At 40.9% G+C, this 22,941-nt stretch overlaps 1 protein-coding gene across 2 annotated transcripts in view; it reads right to left on the bottom strand.

Annotated features, from left to right (window-relative positions):
* The window catches only part of ARHGAP24 (Rho GTPase activating protein 24), a 204,797-nt gene that overhangs the window by 136,612 nt on the left and 45,244 nt on the right, over positions 1-22,941 (bottom strand). Inside the window, exon 1 of one of the 2 annotated variants that reach the window (XM_065837037.2) lies at positions 16,653-16,733. The exons of the other annotated variant lie outside the window; for it this stretch is intronic. The gene's annotated coding sequence lies outside the window, so the exon portion shown is untranslated. Of the gene's footprint in view, positions 1-16,652; positions 16,734-22,941 lie in introns of those variants that run through there. 2 annotated transcript variants of the gene reach the window in all.

Genomic DNA, 22,941 nt, shown 5'->3' with positions numbered 1-22,941 from the left:
AATGGGAGCTGAAACAATATGCTCCAAAATAACTATGTGCTTCAGTGCAGTGGCTTAATTTTCTGAAGATCATAAACAAGGATAAAAGAAAAAAAAAATCATGCCATACAAATAATAAGCAAATGAAATCAATAATTAAGATTTCACCATTTCTGCATCCAAAGAAATCCTGCCAGAGGCACCTCTGCAGGGGAGGGAGCTTACTTGGGTGTCCCAGGCAGGTCAACAGGGGCTCCTGCCAGCAGGAGCCCGGCAGCCACACCACCACTGCCAGAAACCTCCTTTCACTATCCCTGAAATACAGTTACACCAACACAGTCAGAAAAAAACCAGTAGTAACCAAAACCTCCATCAGGTAAATCCCAAGGGAGGTCAGACTGCTTCTGCCCATGAGATAGAATTTACCACTATAAAAGTTTCTCATCTAGGATCGCTATCCCTCCCTTCCACCCTGCTCTTTTCTTCAGTGTTTCTTTTTGGCTTAGCTTGTGACAACTTATACTACTCTCAAATGAGAGAGTTCTTGGTTCTCTAGGTCCAGTGTGAACAGGAGAAGAAATAGTAAAGAGCTGCAGAGCTTGAGAGGCTGAAGTCTCCAGCTCCTAAAGTGCGTCAAATACAGATAAAGACAAGTATTTATCAGGAATTATTAACATAAAACTGCTCTTGCCTTGAGAAAACAGATTAATCAAATCAGCTTGTTCACCAGTGTGGTCTTTTGTTTGTTTTATGACTTTCATGTTGAATTTAAGAAGCAAAATCTTTTCCAACCCAAACACACACAGCTTTTTCCCAGGAAAGCTATATATGGCCAAGCATCCCACCTGCAAACAATTCATTTACAGGTCAGTATGTAGCAAAGGTTGAAGTTGCAGCAGATTCCCTAGAAATTACACATAAAATGCAACTTTTACACCATAAGAAAGGTGGCAAAGACACAAAAAAGGAATAAGATTCCTCTTGTTTCTTCTTTTCCTGTACAAATTTGCTTGTTGGCTTTTGACTAGCAAGGATATTCCAGTGGAGTTTGCCTGTCCTATGTAAGTTATCATCCTGCAGTTTTTCATTAAAGAAAAACAAATGTAGTTTCACATGGAAGAATATTAGAGTTTCATGGGAAATTTTATCTTTGCCAAATTTTTTTTTAATGCATATACTGCTTGTTGTTTTAACATCTATACACTGTTTGTATTTTGTCTGTGTAGTAAATGTTTTATGAGCATGGCTTATAAGTGCTACTGGACTACAAATACCACGTTGACACAAATTAAGTATCTCATTTAGCTTTCTGGCATCTAGTGCAAGACAAATTGTTGATCCTTGTCTAAGGGATGACATTAACTTGCAGTGATCCTACATCAGGGAGACTAGGGTTGTGTCTTCTGCACTATCTGAACAATTAACACAACTGGCAAACTCTGATTCAGCGATTATAAATTACTCCTGAGCAGTACAACTTATGTACAGTGTATTTTTTCCAGGTTTTACTTTCAGTTCAGCATATTATTCTGCTTCAAATTTAAAGCTGGACTTCTCTAGTTTCTCGTCTTTATAACTCACCTCACTCACACTTTCTTTTTGAAAGTATTAGTAAAGTATTGAAAAGTTCCTTAAATATTTTTATTAGGCAGCCTAAATATTGAGCAGAGAATTTTGGCAGATTAAAATCTGCCTTAGCAGCTGAACTGTTTGATATTTGATGGATGCAAGTATACAAAACACTGACAGGGTTTATAAAGACACTGAGTTTGCCATGGAAAGCTGATGCTTTTGGCAAGACACAACAAATTGTTCTAAAAACTAGACTCCTGGGCAAAAGAGATACCTACATAGATATATCTATGAATTAAAACATACTTTTACAACTTCAGGTGGAATTTTGAAGAGACAACATGGATCAAATTCATTTTCACCCAGAAGTTGCTGCATGGTGCTATAGCTGAATTTGCCTTAGCACGTTCCTATTTGCAGGGAAGAAAGGAAGAGCTTTGCAGAGTATGTAGGTCTTGCAGGTTTCACTGCACAAACAAAAAAAAGTTTTCCATTATAATTATGTTAGTCTGTTCAGAATACAATTATTTGATGTGTTTTTCAAGGACAATGCTTAAATTACTAGCTGTGAAAGAAAAAGGGCCAGAGAACCCCGAATTTATACAATTCCAAAATCAAGGCAGGGTTAAATGGGAGCTGGTTTATGTCAAGTTAAGTACTAATGGATCGCAACAGACTCAAACCTCAGAGCAGTTCAGTTCTGCAGAACGCACACACACAGTTCTGCAGCTTTGGTTTGCACAGGTTTGGCCAAGGGGTTTTTATGTACACACGGTTTCTTCACAATCCTCAACTTGCATCCTGCATTCAGAGTTCTTTCAAGTTGCAGCAAGTCCTTCAACTGATCTGGATCACCAAATTAACCTAGGATAATGCAAAAACCATTCAAGGACTGTCACACACTAGTTTAATTGACCTACTGCTTCCCCCTTGGACATCCCTTTCCTATTTAACTCCTTGGACAGCCAGGACAGAAGGGCTATTCCAGGAGGACTTCACAAGGCATGTGATGGAAATCAGGTAGCCATAAGCTAACACAGGCTGGGAGGGGCTACATTCAAAAAGTAACCATGGAAATAAGTCATTTTTTCCAGCCTTTATCTCAGTAGTATGGTTATAAGGCCACTATAGGAGGCCATATCCAAAGCCTTGATGAAGCTGAACTACACAGCTCCTTCCTCCCATGTCCAGAAGGCCCAGAAGGACTCACTCCTGGGCCTTCCGAGGCACTGCAGGGGGGCCGACCTTTTGAATTAAATATGTCCTTTAAATATAAGCACCATTTTTAAAGATATTTATTTCTCACAAAAGTAAATGCTAAGACAATCATAATCTGGACTTTCACTCATTTCTCCCAATAACACTGATGGTATCTTGCAATCATCTGTAAAGGTAAAGCCAGAATAACTGAGTATACCTGGGCTAATTACAGCTAGTAATGGGTTTTCACACTTAAGTACGAAACCATCATTCACATGCTTTTCCAGGAGACATTGTGACAAGTTTTGTGCCGACCTCTCCAGGAGGTGCATCCTGCGGAGTGCCAGACAGTATGGGGTAAAAAAAGGATTCAGGGTGACTGGAGGCCAACATTATTAACTGCACTGTAGCAGCTGCTCTGTACCACACCATATTATGTATTAATATAAATAGTTTAGATTCCATGTTGCTATTCTAATAAGTTACCAAAATATAAATGCCCATGAAGGGCTTCACGGTCTGCTGGAAAGACCGCAGTGTCCCTTACAATAACAGAAGATGAACTGCAATTTATGTGAGAGAAGAAACCAAGACAAAGTTCACACAGTAGGTAAGCAAAAACAAAACTCCAGGTTTTCTGGCAAACACACTGGTGCTCTGGCCACCGGACTGTTCCCTGCCTGGAGTTACTGTTGAAAAGGGGCTTTACCTCCAACTAACAAGAAAAAAAACAATTCATAGCAGGCATCTGCTGTCAGCACTCTGAGATCTGCTTTTCTGAAAGCGAGACAGCTCCTGAAGTTTGAAGCATTTTTAGATGCGCATTTATTTCTCTTGCACATTTATTTTCTTCAGAGTGTTATCACAGGGCAAAGATGTCAGATCTGTTAGTGCACCAAATTTGGAAGTAAAAATGTTTACTTTGCAGCCTAACTGACCCCATTTTCAGCATGCTCACCAGCTACTGAGCATCCTGACTCCAGCTGCAGGCTGGGATGGTCATGGGTAACTGAGGTACTGCTTAGGACACAACAAGAAAAGGGAAGGGGGTGTCTCACATTTAGAGCTGCTCATGAAAACTGTCACATTATTTTGTCTCATGAGACAAAATGTAGCTCAGCTAAAAGAAAAACAGGAACAGTCCTGAATTCTCATCTTATACCTAAGCCATTGGAAAATGCTGCTTCAAAGCCTGTTCCAAGTCAGAATAGACAATGAAGATAACTAATGAGGTTTCATTATTATTTTTTTTTAAGGGTTTGATTTTACAACCCCTGTGATGCCACCAAGGGCTATTATTGATTGTGCCCATTACCTGCACAAATGGCAGTAGCATATTGGTGGCATTGCACACAAACAGCAAGTTAACTGTGTTAGCTCTGCTTCTGATTGTCATACACTAAGCAAAGTGAGTCCTAGGAAATAAACACAAGGAAAAGTTCAGTTAGAGAGGCGAAAAGTAAGCAGGTTCCATCAAATAAACACTGAAGTGCCATTATATTAGCTACTATCACTGATCTGAGCAGAGAACAATTCTCTTCTGTCAGTCAAAAACCTTTACAACTTTAAATATGTGTATTGTCACCAGCTACCCACAGCTCCACCTCTTTCCAAGAGTTCCTCTTCTCAACTAATGCTCACCTCTTCATTTTTTAAAAAGCTTTAAGTATGTTCCAAAAATATTTTGGCTACATATCTCACAAATCTCTTAATAGCTTTCTCCCTTGCTGCTCTGCGTCCTTACCTACTGCTTCTACTTTTTCTAGCACCTTTCTGCTATCTGCATCCCTTCTACAACATCGTAGAGCTTCCGTCTGCTCATGGCATAGCTTAAACCACAAGTTGAGTATTCATTCACTCAGTCAGAAGCGTTTTCCAGTCCACAGTAAGTGAATTAAGAGACGAGGTAACGAGCATCCGCTATGCTCCTGGATGGAAAACAAGAGCAATGATTCACTCCAGAACACAGGAAAACAGGTTTTAGCAAGCTGTAATCTTCCAAACCCTTGCCAATCTCAGGCCCTTAAGCAAGCAGTAAAACCCAGCATGTAAGTCTTCTGCAGACTCTCAGAGGATGGCATTTGTCCTTAGGCACATGTTTCAAGTCTGCCATATTCCACGTCTACTAATTCCCCTCTGAAAACAGGCTGCAGAAAGGAGACTTCGGTAAAAAACCCTTCCTGCGTTGCTGCAAAAAACTCCACTAAGCCCTGTCTTACGAGGCTTAATGTACTCAAAGACTTTTTCTCACACACAGAAGTAAAACATCTTTTTTTTTTTTTTTTAAATCCTGAGAAACGTTATCTTCCATTTAGAAAATCTGAGGAAATAATTTTCCATTAAACTCATAGCACAACATAAGCTTAGGCATCCTTTGGCTCTTGACAAAACACCCTGCCCTTGTGGGCTTGAACAAAAATCCTATCTTTATGGCTGAGCTGCAAAAAAAGCCACATTTAAAACTGAATAGCCTTCTTTGCCAGTTTGCTGCAATTCTAATTAAAACACCAGAGTTGCTCCACTTTGAAGCATTTGCTAAATGGCATCTCAGAGTGCCTGAGATAAGGGAAGTCTCAGCAAAGCCAAGTGACAGCATTAATTTGATTTCTTCTGTTAAATAAAGAACTGTTCATTAAAATCTTTAACAGGTGGAAGGTTTGGCAGCTCTACTGTGTGTAAGTTCTAGACAGATTTATCATGCCTTTCATTTTCAAACATTTATGTGAAAGCATTAGCTGAGATAAATTATCTTGTTCACAAAAGGATCCTGTTCAAGGCTGCTGTTTTAACTGTTACATCAATCAAATGATGTTGTAAAAACATTAGCATCAGTTTTGACAATCATCATCTCAAATTTATAGGTTTGGAGCTCTCTTCATTAGATTCCTACTCAGACTCTAATAATTTTTAGATTTTCATCAACAATTGTTAAGAAAATATTGAAAACAAGCCGGCTAGCTCATTCAATGTAGCTAGACGGGTAACCTTTGTGAAGCAGACACTTGTAAGTGAGCCACTTCTGAACGCGCCTCGTGACAATTCAAGACGAGACACCTAGACTCACAGGCGTACTTTGGAGTTGGATGGGGGAGTTGATACCAAATGCTGCTTTTAAGGCAAAGAAAGACTTCAGCCATTCCAAGGCTTTTCACTGAAGAGCTGTCCTGGGAAACATCTACCCAAAGGAAAAGGGATTATACTGCTATGATTTCCCATTTTTATTCAGGAACTCGGTTACTTGTGTACGCGCCTGGATACAAAAAAGGCAGCAGCAATTCCCACCTTTCCCAATGAGCACCCAAAGGAAAGTTCCCTCCTGTGGGACAGGGCAGGCTGGGTGCACCACATCCCTAGGAATAAAAAGGTTAAACATTCCCACTGCAGAGGAAGAACACCAGGGCCTCACAACCCAGGTCCCATCCATTTGGCTAGAAGCCGTTCACACAGGCTTGCTCTTTAGCCTGACAAACATTTAAGTATGTATATCATGAAAAACTAGCCCAACTGAGAGCCACTAAATCAGAAGACTCTGGTTCAAACTCCTTTTCTGCCTGCATCATTAAGATATCTGAAGAGAGGCTTGGAGCTACACAGGATGAAAACAGTTACCATCCTTTCTACTGCTATAGTCCATTGTTGGGAGTCCCTGTCAAGAAGTGGGACCCCTGGAATACACTTAGCACAAACAGAACAAAAAAGCTCTCCAGCCGGAGATCTCCTTTGAACTGCAAGATGCTAAACAGTATAGTCACAAACAGCAGCGAGTTCATTTGAAGCAACAGTATCTATTTTTAGCAGGGTTTGTGTTAGGGAACAAAAAGCTATTTTCCACAGCTCTGAGTTAGAAACCCCACCTCTAAAGCACCCCTTTCCCTCTCATAAGAAGAGTTTGCATTGATCCCTCCAAGGAAACCTGCTCTTCCCTCCCCTGCCTTAAAAGAGAGAAGATTAGCTGATGAGATATTACTCCACTCTAGGGGACTGGATAGATTTTCATTTTGAAATACAAATTTGTACTACAATTTAATGACCTCCCTCCCAAGAATAAGATAAAGGCTCGTGTTCCCATTTATGTAAAGATTTAAAAAAGCTTTGTGTGCTGAGAGGAATTTCAGATAAAGAAAATTATTTTCTAACACAAATGGCTTTATCATATACAAAAACTAATGCAAGTGCCAAAGCCTGCAAACGCTTCTGTTTGATATTCTGTACACAGTCATCATCACTGAGTTTCAAGAGCATTTTAACTGATACACAGCTGTTTTGTAACATATATTCCAAATTTAAGATACCTCTGGCCAAGAGGCCTCTCAAATATGAGTTCCAGTCAAACAAGTGACAACTATCAGCAGCCTTGTCAGATTCTTGTCTCTGTTATTAAACTAAGATGACTACAGCATCTGTCTGTCCAAAGGGTGGGAAGGACTCAGCCTCACATTATAGACACCATCAGGATTTCTGGGCTTTGGTCACTTGTTATTATTAACATTATGCCAGCACCAAGCAAGCTGCAGTTTGTCCCGGTCCATGCTGTCCTGTACAATGTCTTTCCAACAGATAGTGACAAATATGACAGCAGATGTCAGAGCAATAACCACAAAGTCTTTTCGGCATTTAAACTTTTTAAAACCAAGAACTACTCTTTTTCACCCACTCAATATCAACTCTTGAACTTGCTGTCCTTAAAGGAAAAGGAAGGAGTTCTAAAATCAAACGGTCCTCATTTCTGCAGGGTAGAAGGACTGTCTGATTAACCTGAGCTGAATAAAGGCACTGCCACGGATCTGCAGCATTCAAGTTTCTTACGCTAATCAGTACAGCATCCTCTCAGATCCTCCTCCACTGCCCTGTGTTCCGTGCAGTTGCTACAAACTTCAGTTGTTAAAGAGAAAAAAAGCATTCTGACATGCCTCACTGCTGATGAAGAGTTACATACCTTGTTTAAATGTACTCTGACAAAACTTCTCAGCACATTTTTACACCACACAGTGTATTTTAACAACCCTGGAATGATTCTTGATGGAAACCAGTATCAATGGCTTCAACAAAACCAGGGTTCAGCCATTAAAATCAAGAAAAGCATGTCACCACAACCCAAGACCCTGGGTTAGTCCACCACATTGGTGCCAAATCCAGGAGCAGAATTATGGTCACACTTCCCAGCTGTAGCTCAGGATTCCAGCAAACACCAGTTTACTGGAAAGCACTGGGCCAGGTCTGCAGGTCTGACATAAGCCCACGTTAGAATACCCGGGAAGGTGCTCCACGTTACTTCACCTTCTGTAGCCTGTTATTATTTGTCTTGCTACCTAAATTCTGCTTTCCTAGGACATACATCACAGTTTTGGCAGTCACCTCCACCACTGCCAACTCCTGCAGTTGGTCACAGAGCCACTTCTTGATGACTAACCACACACTTGGACAGTACAGAAGTTGGCCCTTTGCTGCAGTGAAGGAAAAGGATGAGGCTGACAATTTAACAGACCATTCTGCCAGGGCCTGGGCATTTCACTTGGACGAGATGAGCGCCAGTAGCAAGCGTTACCCTCGCAGATTCAGCATCGATAGGTAGAAGTTTCTTTTCCCACATCACTGACTGTCCAAGTTGGAAAAGGAATGAGAGCAGCTCCAGAAAGGCTGCCAACTGAAGAGTAAAGAGGATTTCAAGACCACAGTTTGAGGTCATTCAGATTTTATCTACTACACAAGCCACTTCCTTGGCAAAGAACTAGGAAAGCCTCTTTCCCTAGCAACAAGTCATGTTGTACATGCTGCTTATTCAGCTGCAAATACGGCTTTTATCCCAGAGGTAATGGACTTAGAGAAGGCTATTCTTAAGCACCAATAGGCTAAAAGAACTCAATTGTTTTCATTTAAAGACTAACGAGGCTCTCTTGTGAGCTATTGGTTTTGTTACGTCAGGAGCCATGCTGCACTTGTACCAGATCCAAGTAAATAAAAGGAAGAGCAGAAAAAAAGTCATAATGATGAGCCCTTTTAATGGACATGGACCTCCTACAGTGCTGGAATTCCCTTTAACAGGAAAAGAGAAAGATCATTCAAAAGCCCACCGCAGTACACAGAGCAGCAGGCAAGGGTCAAACTGTAGACAAAAACAATTATCACATAACTGCTTATCATCTCTAAGTGATGACCTGATATCATGATTAGTCTAATGCACAAGAGCTCCCTCCTGACAAGATCAAGAGATTAGCTGAGATTACAAGGAACCAGACCACTGTTATCAGCTTGTCAGCTCCACTTAGAGGAAGGAGTCCTTGTGGAGACTATCCACTCTATCTTCCTCTGTGGCCACCCCAGACTGACTGCCACAAGCCTCTCATCACACCTTTGAAAGCTTAAAACACGTAAGGGGGCTGCTAACCCCTGGAGGACAAGTTACTTCGAGTTCTTGAAAGCAAAGTAGAAGACAGCCTGTATACTGTGTGGGGAAAAGAAACGTATTATTTTGTCAACATCTGTGCACCTTCTATATTTTTATTATTTCTTCTACCTAACAAATATGCTTCTCGGCTAGGTCAGGTAGTGATGATATGGCCTCTGCTCCTGCTAAAGTTTCTTAATACTTTACTGAAAGCATGAAACAAAAATACAGTAAAAAAATTAAAAGAAAACTAAAACACTGCTATCGAGAGTCTTACTTCATGCTGTTGCCCTCAAAAATACAATATCCCCAATCTCTGGTATTTGATTTAGGCCCTTCTAGTTCCGTGTGGCTGTTTCACATGCAGCACTTCCCAAGCACACCACACAAAGTGTCTCTTTAGGTCCCCCCTCTTTGCTGCCATGGCAAGATGGCTATCTACTTCTCATTTAGTCTCCTGCTATCTCTGTCACAACACCTGAAATCCTTCAGCTGCTATTTTTTTTTCCCCTATGGCTGTTGACATCCAACATATACACCCAATAAGGACATCCGCACAGACATGAGAAAAGAGGTGATGGCCCGAGGTCGCAATGTACCGCCATTCCATGTCACCTCAAGTCCTTTACAGGTTCCTGAAGACCTTATTCCACCTGTTTTGCTTCATTTAATTCCCACTCCCATTAATTTTCTAGCAAAACAAACATTAATAAAATCTTTCTCAAAAGCTGTTTAACTTCTCCAAGATGAGAACATCCAAAGTTCATATCCACACTCAAGCTTCTCACTAGATATCCACACCTGATGAAAAAGGTATTGTATATGTAGAGCAACACATATTCAAAATAAAGGACTCTATTATAATATTTTAGCTAGGTATCCAACAGAAAATGTGAACGCCTTATGAACCAAGTGTAACTCACAATAACCACCCTCAAAGAAGTTTCACTAAGAAACACAGCATCCAAGAGCAACACCTTAAGAACAAAAAGCTAACCACAAAATGAATCCTTTATTTAAATAAATAAGGCTCATGCCTTATTAACAACCAGCTGAAGGAGTTGACAGCCAGAAGTAAAGACAAGTGAAATCCCCAGGAAATGCTCCAGGAGGCCATTGCCCATACAGCAACTGAGGAGTGAAAAGGAGGCCAAGTTCTATTCATTGCCTGCCCTTAGGCCTCAAACTTGAAAGCTATTAAAACACCTTCACCATTTTCAGAAACATGTATTTTATTGGGAAAAAGGAACACAGCAAATTCAAGGCTCTCCTCCAAATGAAAGCCATCGTGGAAACTTCAAGCTTTGCTGTCTGCTAGCCAACATAGCAGGCAGCTCAGCAGACACTGAAAATTTGCTAGTTCAGTTTCTCAGAACCTTGCTAAAATACAGAGTAACTTCCATATGGTCAAGTGCTCTCTTCAAATGAAGAATGCATTTTTCATTTTTTTTCATCATTAATGCTCCATTTATGTAGTTTAATTATCCACTGCAGTACCAGGGCTAAGATAATAAAGCAGTGAACTGTAGTTTTAAGCATTTAACTTGTCCCCAAAAGGAGCCTCATTTTTCATATAGTCAGCGTAACCAACTGAGCACTGAAAACCTATCAATCACACCTCCACACCTTGGTTTTATCTCAAGTTTGATTTGCACATTCCGGTACATAATTTTAAGCAAGCAAAAGGTAATCTAGCTCCCACTATAAATGCATAAGATATGGAGAGAAAGGATTTCACAAGTCATTGTAAACCTAGTAAGAAATGAAGAACAGCTAGTCAAAGAACATCAGCTTCTGGTGTGCAATAGAAATAGAAACAAAAACCAAAATTGTCTTACAAAACATGGCAGTTACCTACTGAAACGTACAACTGAAGACAACACTGGCTTTCACCCCTCGGTCTGCAGACTGTGAGCAATAGCTGAAAACTACAGTCATTTCTCAGGCCACCTCACCGAAGGAGCTGTCCGACCTCCTTGGAGAACTGTCCACCCTGGCTCTGTGCAGAAGAACCCTCCCCTCGATTTTAACAGACCTTCTTCCCATCGCTGCTATGTGATCTTAGGCATCCTGCCACCAGCCTCGTCACTCCCATGGAAGGACATTCCTTCTGCTCCAGCAAGCTCTATTTGATACTTCAGATGATGAATGGTGACAGTTGTCTCTGATTTATTGGGGTTGTTATTGTCCCGACCCAAAACTGTTGGGAGCTGCCACCCCTGCTCACTTAACATCCTGTGTTTTAATTATATGGGACAGGAGAGACACTTCTGGAAAACTCACGCAGGAGCTGGCTAGAAAATTGTGGTCTATGGTTTAACAAAAGGATTCTGCAGAATTCAACAGGGTTGAATTCCTTACAGAAATGGTTGGAGGACATTAAACATTTCAGTATTTCACAGAACCCTCCTGTACAAAACAACAGTGAAACTTCTGTTCCACCCTTTTCCTTTTAAGTGATACACAACATTTCCATAGAAGTTAAGAAGAATTTTAAGGTTGGAATAAACAACTAATAAATTTAAATATTAACCTCTTGTTCACTCCTCTAAGCAGAAACCAGCCATCAGTTTCATAATCTGACAGAACAGCACAGTCGCAGTATTTGCCTACAAAGGAGTGAACAGTCCTGTGACTAGAAGTATTAAGTGCAACACAGTATTGCTTAAAAACTTCCTTGTAGTTATCTTAAAAACCTATCAAAATCCAGTAGTCAGAGCATAAAATTAACCTCTTGACAGTGCCTGACTAATACTGTTCCTTGAAAAAGTGGTAGATATTAGCATCCTGTAAGAGAGTACAAACCAGCATTTCCATGTGATCTGTTTTTAAACGGTGTCAAATCAAGCAAGAAAGCATAGTGGTCCTTCTTTACATCTGGTGTTTACACTAAGTAATGAACAAGTAATAAGACTCATCAGCAGAAAGCAGCAAAATAACACAGTTAAGATACGAGGTATCTTCACAGGATTTGTATTTCAATACAAGACTCAAGAAAACAAGAAGTGAGCGGGCTCCTGCAGTAAACATCTCAACATCCCAAAGCCACAGTTCTTTTACTTTCGGACCACACTAAAGAAATCTTTGCACAGTGCTAATTTTTCTCTGTACTTGCCTAGATGGGAATATCTACACAAACTAAATTCCTACCAGCCTCTAATATCACAGTGCTAATATCTATAAAAGCACGTATGTGACAAGAGGCCCATTTTTAATTTATGGCCTAAACCAGAAGAATGCATATTTCCAGAGATGACTGGATATATTTGGCAAAGGAAGGGATTTGGCAACACTCCACCACATATATGTGATTTTTCCCTGCCCATTCAGCTCATGAGACACTGGAAGAGGATGGATACAGACAAGTCAGTCCCTCACCCACCCACCAATAAACTGAGCAGGCAAAACCAGAGCAGATGGAGAAGAGCTGCCCAGGCCTCGCCTGATGCTCAGTGACTGCAATAATCCCAGTTTTATTATGCAATTCCCACAGATGTGATCTCTTAGGAAAACACTTAACATAACTGCCCATATGCAAATGCTTGATACACATACTATTGCATTGTGTCACCAACTCTGTACACACAGAGGGTGTGTAAGGTCCAGTGTATTTTATCATTACACCCTGTAGCAATAATGCACTTCCAGTCCCACAGGAAATTAGAAAAAGCTTACTTCCCCACAGCTGAAGGCAGAGAGACCTTACTCATGACCTGGTAGTTACTGTCTCTTGTAAGAAATTAGAAATAACAACAGTGCAGTTAAGAGTCCTGTCAGTTTATCCCACACAAAAGCTCATGGTTCCCACTCACAGGTAAGTGAAATAAGGAACACAGGCCAAAGAAACGACAATAATAATATTTTCCTACTGAAGAACTACAAAGGGCATTTTACTTGTCCTTAAAATGGTTACAGGTGTTCTCAAAGGTGACAGGCACACAAATGTCACCACCAGCAGCCACAACACAGCCTTCAGAGGCCATGCTGGAGAAGAGCATCATCCCAAAGCACCACCCCAGCCCATTCGTGTTCCCCAGCTCAGGCAGCTGCCACCAACCCATTTCAAACACGCTGAAGGCAACATCGAGACTTCCGTGCAATTCAGCAAAGTGGATCCAAGATCTAAACGCATTCAGAGCTGTGTGTTCCTAAGCAAGTTTTTTAAAAGGCCCTTTCTACCACTGTGATCCCACATAATAAGAGCCAGGCTGCAACGAACAGTTGCGGTTTTCATGGAGTCTTTACACGACACACTGCTCCCCTTCTCTGCAGCCACAGGGAGCTCAGCCCTCTTTGTCCCTCACAAGATACACTTCAGGGATTTAAAATGCTATTTTCCATTTAGGAACCCAACTTTGTAGTTTCACCAGGTTCTTTCAGGTGAGCAGAAAAATCTTATTTCTCTGCTGATTTTCACAAGATCGGTTGGGTTGCTTGGGCATGCAAGACCTGAATACAAAATCTTCATTTCTCCTTCTGAAGGAATGTTTTCTCCATGTTCCACTAACAAGCATCCCTTGGGCAAACAACAACAACAAATTTAATTTGTGAAACTCTTTATAAAACGTTGCAGAAAAAAAGGGGGATACATATTTGTCCATCTTGCTGATGGCAGTGTGTAGTATTTGCAATTGCTTCTGTACTGAGAATCTCAACATAGGTTAAAAATCAGTGTCCCAACTATTGTAACACTGGTGACTGTTAATTTATCTATTTTTTTCTATGTGTGCAGTTAGAGGTTTTGAAGAGGTCCTACCTTAAGCAAGATAGTGCTAGTACACCACTTCACAGTCCTGAAAAAGACCATGGCTTTGTCTTAGAGAAAAATCTGTGTTACAGTCAGTGCACAAAAATGTGAATCCTATTGTGGACTTAATCCACAGATGAAACCAAAACAATGGGTCAATTCCATCCAATTCTTTTTCAATGCATTACAAGCCTACAAAATGAGGTCTGTGTATTTTCAAAATATTAACCACAATTGAATCTTATTTTCAAATCCTATTAGAACTGTTATCTTCACCTGCTGTCACCCAAATTTTGCAACATTTTGAAGTTAAAAAGTGTTTATTAAATTACCCATACACTAACTATGAGTAATTGTAAAAAGAAAAAAAAACCACAAACCTAGGCTTTTCCTTTTGGGATACCGAAGTTCTCCCCACTGAAAATCACACAAGCCTTCATATATTTAACAAGCCACATAACAGGTAACACTTTCTGAAAATACAGTTCAGAAATTCTCTCTGTTCATTCAGATACCTGCCACACTAGGTAGGGCAGACAATCATTTAAGGGAATCAAGGTGCGGCTAGATCTATGCCCTTAGGCCTGCTGCCTAGGCAGCAGTCCTGCTTTTGTTCTTTCCAAATGTTCCTAACACCCCTCCCCAAGTATTTTTTTGGCACTTTGTCCCTCCAGTCCACTTAACCACCACAAGGTTGAGGAGAATGTGAAAGGACAGTGTTACCTGTAGTAACACTATGTAGAAATACAACTTCATCCCGAGCACACTTCGCATCAGGGTGGAAGATGCAAAAGGTGACTGGCCACCAGAGCTGACTGATAACAGTGTTCAAGTTGCCGCCGCTCAGGCAGCCCCAGAGCACAGTTCTCCTCACACTCACCTCTTGGACTTATCTTCAAGGTCTTTTCCAATCTAAATGACTCTAAGCAGCCTTTTTCCGGTGGTTATTCCATCTTGATCAGAAGCTAGTTCAGAAGGAGGTCCATACACTTGTGTAACACCTAATTGCTCTGAAGAGAGGAAGAAGAAACGCCCAGGCCTGAACGCTGGTCACTGCAGACTTCTGGAGCACATCAAGGTTGTGGCAAAACCTGCCTCACCAGCAGCTGGGTGAAGTGTAGCCCACAGCATGCTTTTCAACTGTCCTAGGTGACATGGATGCCACCAGAAAACCCAATATTTTATAGTACAGCAGCAGCATTGCACCACTCACCCACATCAGGGCAAGGAGATTGCCAGGGTAAAGCTGAAGAAAATTATCTGTCTAAATAATTATCCCTGGCAAGGCAAATAACAACTTACATCTGACATTCCTAATCCACAAACAATTGTTAGCACCTGCACCCAAAGCTGCTTCTGCTGGTTGTCAGCAAATTGTCTTCCTGCCCCTCTGCTGCTATACAAAAGAAGCTGCAGTGATCTACTTCGACATTCCCCCTATCCTGATTTGCATCTCCACATCACTTATACCGAACTCATGCCCCTTCTATGACTGTGTTTTTCAGAACGGCATTTGCAGAAATCCAAAGAAAAGCAGCCATAATTGATACTCTGCCTGGCACACATTGCTGCTGGGGAACTCTTGTCGACCATTACAGAATCTGTTTTTTCATCCCCCCAACTGTAACTACTACTGCCCAGCATAACAAAAACAAAAGGAAGAGTATTTTCAGATCTTACTCTACTTTCATGTCAATGAAAATTTGTCCAGGCACTCATTTCAGTGCTACCTTCTAAATTTAGGAGTCCTATGGAAGTGCTTCAAGTGCTCCTTCTTGGCAGCTAACATCAAGGTCTATTCCAAATAATTTATGCTAGTCAGGAATGCAGAGTAATCATTTTAGGGTACCAGCCTATTACCAACCTTAGTGGGTTTCTTATTAAAAAAAGAAAAAGCAGACAGCCAGGATCCACTTTTATAAAAGGACTTAAGGCGTTTCTCTATAACACTACCTTCACTGTTAGAAATTAAACATCCTTAAACCAAAAACCCAAACCTGACATCCATTCCATCTCTCAAAGGAGATGATGACAGCCTTCCTCTTGGGAGGGACTCTACTGCCTCACTCCTGCTGAGCACTCAGGGGCCAAATTCTCACTCATGTAAGCAGTTAGTAGAAAAATCTGTCCTTCAACATTCTCACTGATTACACACACATTAATGAACTCCACAATGTTCAGCAATTCTTTTCTAAATACTATTAATCACAGCCACCCTATATAAAAATACTTTATGCTTTTCTCAATGTTTCCAACACACTGGGGACCTGCTGGACACAATTCACAGGATAAAAGGCATTTTTTTTTTCTCCTTTAGCTGGTTTCTTTCTTCAGCAACCGTTTGTCCCATTCCTGGCATTACCACCAATTTCAGAGAAGCATATTTATTGTTCTAACATCTCAGAAATGCCCTGGCCTTTTATGTTCTTCTTTATTTAACATTGTTATTCTATTGTCAGACATTAATTGGAAAGTGTCTACACAAATACTTTGAGAGCATTCTGTAAAAATCCCCTTTGTCCCTGTATCATCTACAGAGCATAACTTCCCGAACACTACTGTGAGCTGCCTAAGGTTTGGAAAACAATAGTGGGTCAAGTGTTTAATGACAATGCACTACAAGCCAAATACTGGAGCTAATGCCATTTGCAGATGCACACTGTGTCTCACAAGCTGAGACAGGCAGAATAACACAAGCAAATAATTATCCTCTGAAGAAAACTGAGAGAATGTGAAGAACGGTGGTTAACAGACTAATTTAAGTCTTACCAGCTCTTTACGTCCTGGAAGTCCAGCTCTTCCTCCCCACACCTGCTGTGAAACGCTGGTCCTGTTCTCTAGCGACTCATTTAACACGCTTTTCCTTCCATCTCAGGTTACATTCCTTGAGCCTACACAACACAACTAAAATTTCTCATCCAGACCTCTCTGACCGCTTTACCCTCCCTCCCAAGGTCAAATACTTAAATACGCCTTCAAACTCCCACAGAAAGAGACTGCACGGTTCTGCATGCACACATTTCACCTCTCGCCAAAATGCCCCCTCCTTGCACCCTCTCAATGCTGCCAGCTCAAATCACACTCTGAAAGCTGCCAGCATCGATGGGACTAGTTCATGTTTGAGCTACTAAATCCACAAAGCAGTTTCTCACTGGGATCCCAGTACTGGACAGCATCCATCCCCTCTTTCTGCCAGTACTCCCATGCCAGCAGGGAAGGGACGGCAAGACAGGGGTGATGGAAATCTACCATCCGTGCCCTGCAGACGGTCTCAGCCCTTGCACACAGATGTTGTCAGAGGAAGCCAAGTGTGATGGGTACTTGAGGGCCTTTCACCCCTGCCTGTCATCCTGTCCTTCCCCAGCTCTGCTCCTCTCCCAAAGCACAGTGCAATGGGACAGGGAGGGAGAGGTGCAGGAACACACTGTGGACATTTACAGTGAAGAAAGCAATGTAATTTAAAACCAAACAATGGATTCTTTCTGGCAGACTCCATCCAAGTCAAGTACACAAGCTTGTTCTTTAATGGTAATATTTTCTTTTGGCAAATAAGGTAACCCGAAAGCTTGTGATGGAATGCCTGCTTAGGTACACAGTTAAACTCAAGCCTTTCAAAGAAAAGAGGATCTGGAAAGCATCCTTCATTTCTGGGGTCCTGCAGCAATCTGGAGACATACAACTGCTGATCACTGCGCTAGATGAAAGTCATATGGCTGCTATTATGAAGAACATCACAGTACTGAATTACCATGCGTTGCTTTTAAAAGCTGTACTAAACATCTAATACTTAAATGAAGGAAAGTGTTTAAAAAATATTTGGGATTTTTTTTTTTTTTTTAAATAGAGTGAATATGCATTATTCCACTAATGAAACCCTTCTAATTTCTGAAACCTAGTGTCTTCATAGCAGTACTGGTACTGCTGGTTTTGTGACAGAGACCTCATGTTATCCAGAAACAAGGAGATGCAGCAAATCGAGCAGGGCTCCCAGCAATGGAAATCACATTCAGAAACACATATGTAGTATAGACTCCACATGCAACACCGCTCCAGTTGGGACAAAATCGTTCCAATTGGATTCAAAGAACAGCAGCTCACATCTACAGCTATTCTGAACAGTCTATTGGTATTTTCAGCAGGACACAGCATGGGAAGTCCCAATGCTGTCATCTTCTGGGATACCAAGAAAAGCAGCAACAATTTAATCTTGCAGACCTTCCTTTTGTTTAAACATTTCCTTAGAAATACTAGACTATTCTACTTAGTATGAGTCATGATATCAAAGAAGTGCAAGAATACAGCTGTGTTGCAAATGCAAGCCAAGAGTGGCTATCTTGGTTTTACTCTGTGTTTTCGTCATTTCAGCTTAATAGCTTAATTAGTTTTACTTACAACATTAAATGTTTTCACATTTAGACATTAATCACAGCAGCAGAGTATGGCTGATGTTGCAAGGGACCTCTGGAGTTCATCTAGTCCAACCTACCTGCTAAAGCAGGGTCACCAGAGCAGATGGCACAGGAATGTGTCCAGGTGGGTTTAGAATGTCTCCAGAGAAGGAGACTCCATAGCTTCTTTGGGCAGCCTGTTCCAGTGCTCTGGCACCCTCAAAGGAAAGAACTTTCTCCTTATGTTTAGATGGATCCTCCAATGCTTCAATCTGTGCCCACTGCCCCTCATCCTATTGCTGGGCACCACCTCTTGACACCCACCCTTGAGATATTTATAAGCATCTTATAAGCATCTTATAAGCATTGATAAGATCTCCTCTCAGCCTTCTCCAGGCTGAACAGACCCAGCTCTCCAAGTCTCTCCTCATCAGAAAGATGCTCCAGGCCCTTCATCATCTTTGTAGCTTTCCACTGGACTCCCTCCAGCAATTCCTTTTCCTTCTTAAACTGCGGAGCCCTGAACTGGACACAGAGCAGAGGAGAAAGACAGCCTCCCTCAAACTGCTGGTCACACTCTTCCTAATGCATTAAATAAGCCTTTTGTGCATTCAGAGCACTAGGTGTGGTTTCTTCACACAGTTAATTCTTTCCAGTGCAGCAAAGGGACCCCAAAATAATCACTTTATTTACTAGGTTAGCTGTTACACTAAAGAGGTTAAAACAAATGCCATCGCACACGCTTGTTTTTGAAAGTGGATGTAATCTGTTTCTTGCAATGAGAAACTCATCCATGTGCCTTGTGAGAAACATCACCTAAACCTAAAGGTCATAATGCACTGGCCCTAAAATCCTCATTTTACACTTCAACAAAGGCTGGGTTTTCACACTCTGGAGTCACAAGTGCCTTGGTAAAGGCAAAGCTCCTGCTTTCAGAAGAGAAGGGAAAAGGACCAGCCTTTTCTTTCCTGTGAATACTGCTCTGCAACCAGTGAGAGTCAGTGATAGCATGGATGTCTACTAAATTTACTCCTATTGAAAAAAGGGCCTTATTAGATGCTGGGGACTATTTTAAGGAAAACACCTCACTATCTCCTCTCTAGCATCTCTTTGACACAAGATATGTGAATCCTCGACTGCAACTGGCTGAGAACAGCTTGATTACGCATAAAATGGTAGATTTTACCTTCACCTTGGTACAAGCCAGAGGGTAGAAACTTATTTTATGCATTTGTTCTTATTGTCACATTATAAAATTCCAAAGATTTCTATTTCTCTGTTCCCTCCACCTCGGCTCAGCTTAACCTATTGAGAAATGAGGCAAACGCCAGAAGACTGAAAGCCAAAACACTTCAGTACATCGAAAAGGCTGACACAGAGACTTCGTACTCTGTTTTTCAGCTGTGACTCATACTTTTTTTCCCAGATAGTATTGCTTATATAAATGACATTATATGAACATAGAAAGAAAATGAAGAAACACCTGGAATAACAATCGAACCCAGGAAGCCAAAGGAAAAAGATCTGTGGTTGATCAGAAGCTAGTTAAATGCAACATAAATGTTTTGCCAGCTAGACTGTGAATGAAATCTAACACTGGACTTCTTCCAGACTAATCTGTGAATTCTCATACCAAGGAACATACCTTCAGGAGTCCACTATTACACTTACCTTGCAAAGCCTAACCCCCATGAGCTCTTCACTCTTGGCAAGATACTTGGGCATAGAAGAGTTTTGGTACTGCATGAAATGTAACACGCCCTCATTTAAAGAAAACAAAGCAGGTTTGATGCTCTTGAGACGGATCTGGCATTCGTAAGACAGGCACACAGAAGGCTACAGCGCAGTAAACTTCACATTGCTACATCTCTGCTTTCCACTGGATGTCTCATCCAAGCTCTGCCCACAGGCAATCTCTCTGCTCTTAAATATTTCTGTAAGGAACTGTGAAAACAGATCCATCTCTGCCTTTTTTCTTTATCCTTTTCAGCCAAGTTCTCACAGGAGTTGTAACTAATAACTGTTTTTTTCCAAAAAGTTCCTCTATGCAATCTTTCCCCTCTTGAAAGGCATTATTTCTGTAACACATAAAAGTTGGTTTATATCACAGCATCTGTCTCACTTACATGAAACTAGATTGTCACACTGGATTTAAGAGCATGTAGGTGAAGAGGTACTATAATACTGCATCTAAGAAAAGATACCATGTGAAGCCGTGAAGTTCATATCCAGATACTCCACAGTTACTGATTCCGTATTAGAAACGAAAGGTTTTATTATAAAGTGCACTAAGCACAACTCACTTGCGGAAAAAAAAACCAGGAGAAACACAACATATAAATAATTTTCTAAATATATTTTCAGCTCACAAAAGCTAAACAGTGTCAGTAATTGCTGGTACACAATAGGAAAGGTATCCATTTTTATCCTAGGGCGGAAATCCAGCACCTTAACACTAGGCAATAAGTGGCAAATAGTAACTCTAAGAATGACAGACCAGCATTTTTAATAATATCCTTTCTCTCCAGAAATACTAAACCTTTTCTTCAGATGTGCTGCAGTATTTATTATTATGCATTATATATATTATTAGATATCATTTCTTATTATCTGTTGCTCTTCAAATGAGGAAAAGGGAAAGAAAAAAAAAAAGCTGCATGTGTGTCTACTTCTCACTGGGCTTCAATACATATAAATACTCCCATGTTTTTTTCAATATGTTTACTTTTCTTGCACCTTGCTAGAGTGTTTGTATGTTATAAAATACATTTTTAAGATACTAAAGCTCTGATTAAACAGGCAAAAAAGCAGTTGGTTCTTACCAACAACCAAGTGGGCAGCCTGGGGGTGGCCCCAAGGCATGAAAGCTTTTCATCACTCCCCATCCTTCATGTGTTTAGCACTATTTCCAGGCTAAAGCAGCCATCCATCCAAAGCAAAGGAGACCTGCCACTTCACCTGTTCTTATGGGAAGAAACGAAATATTAAGTCTGAAGCAACAGACATGATGGGAACAGGGAGTGAAGAGGCACAGGCAAGTTGTCCTAAAACATAGCTGAAACCTGGGGATTAGGTGAAAAAAGTCTATGCTGCTGAGCCATCATACAAGATTATTGTGAGCTCCACACCATATTCAAGGAAATGCACGTATAGTAACTTACTAAAGCATCAGGCCATTACTTAAATCACAGCCTGTTTTCTATCACTTGCATTAATGCTTGGTTCATGTCAACAGGCTCCCAAAACCTATGCTTGTGTCTATGAAAGTCCTTAGTACTCTTTAATTGCTTGTGGTCATTATTCAAGAGTTAAAAGCATCTGCTTTTTCTTGGAGATGCTGCAATAACTCACTCAGAGCAGGACTTCTTTGTGGGCAGCTGCACAGGCAATGAAGACTTTTAATGGGTTTTACTCCACAGACCAGGCAGTAACAGAGAAAGCTTTTGTTAGCTCAACTTTTGTGCTGCAAGTCTACTGAAAAGGATGGCCTTCCAGCATTAGAAGTTAATTTAGCTGCTTCTGTTACCATTCAATCCTTGGTCCCTGTTCTGAAGCTGCCAACACAAATATCATCTGTGATGGCCATTCTCATAAACTTGTTCTGTACGAGGTGATTTGCAACGCCTGGCTCAGCTTGTGAAGGAACACGTGGCAACCCAAAGGCTCTAATAACCAAGACACCGAGCAAGTTTCGGGTTTTCCCGCGCCCTCCCCACCACATCGCGCAGTGCTTATGTCACGTAGCACATCTTCACCATTTTGCTGTATTTGAACTTGCATAGAATTCATGTCATTTATCATGTACTGAGCCTAAGGTCACACAGAAGAGTGTTTAGGCAGCCCAGCTGAATGAAGTTAAAACTAGTGGACTTGTATAAACGCTGCTAAAAATTGTTAGAATCTGTCCTCAGTTACCACAGCAACATTAAAGAACTCCCTTAGCAATACCCAAGGCACTCACCTATGGCCTATGCAAGGTAATGCAGCTCTAATTGAACTTGGGCACATGTCAAACATTTCCTGAATAGCACACACTAAGCTAAAAGCTACCTGTAGCAGCTCCCAGTTATCAAATGTCACTGAATTTATCAGTCAGGCTCCAAAACACAACACCCTTATCTATTCATTACCTCTAGTGTTTGACCTCAGGCAAGATAAAACTAGCACATAGCCTCTGCTGTCCAAATTAATGGAGTGCAAAAAACATAAACAAATTTTATAATGGTTAAGGCTCCACATATGCTTGAAAGGAAAAACCATTAGATTTGCTTAAAGATGATTTTGAAGATGCATTTCCACAGAACTGCACCTTTTACCCTCACATGTGATGTGTAGCAGTATTCATGTTAACTGCTTTACTCTGCTGGTATTAACAGCGATTCAGCAAGGGAAACTGGAGACAAACATCTAGAGCAGACCACTGCTGTTCTAGTGAGTATGACAAAAGGCAGCACAGAGGAGCTGATAACACAAAACCACTGGCACAATTAATAATTTAGTTTAACAGTCTTTCAGACAAGAAGGTGGTATAAGAAGATAATCAATTATAACCATCAAAACACAATATTAGGTGTATTTTTTAACCAGCAGCAGATTGATGACCTCCTTTGTCCTCTCCACACAAACTCATTAGCCTATTAAAATATACATTCACTAGCATCTACCAAAAA

Source organism: Patagioenas fasciata, chromosome 4 (assembly GCF_037038585.1).
Source record: "Patagioenas fasciata isolate bPatFas1 chromosome 4, bPatFas1.hap1, whole genome shotgun sequence".
NCBI lineage: Eukaryota > Metazoa > Chordata > Aves > Columbiformes > Columbidae > Patagioenas > Patagioenas fasciata.
Note: the sequence above shows the minus strand (reverse complement) of the source record. Positions and strands in the feature narration are given on the sequence as shown.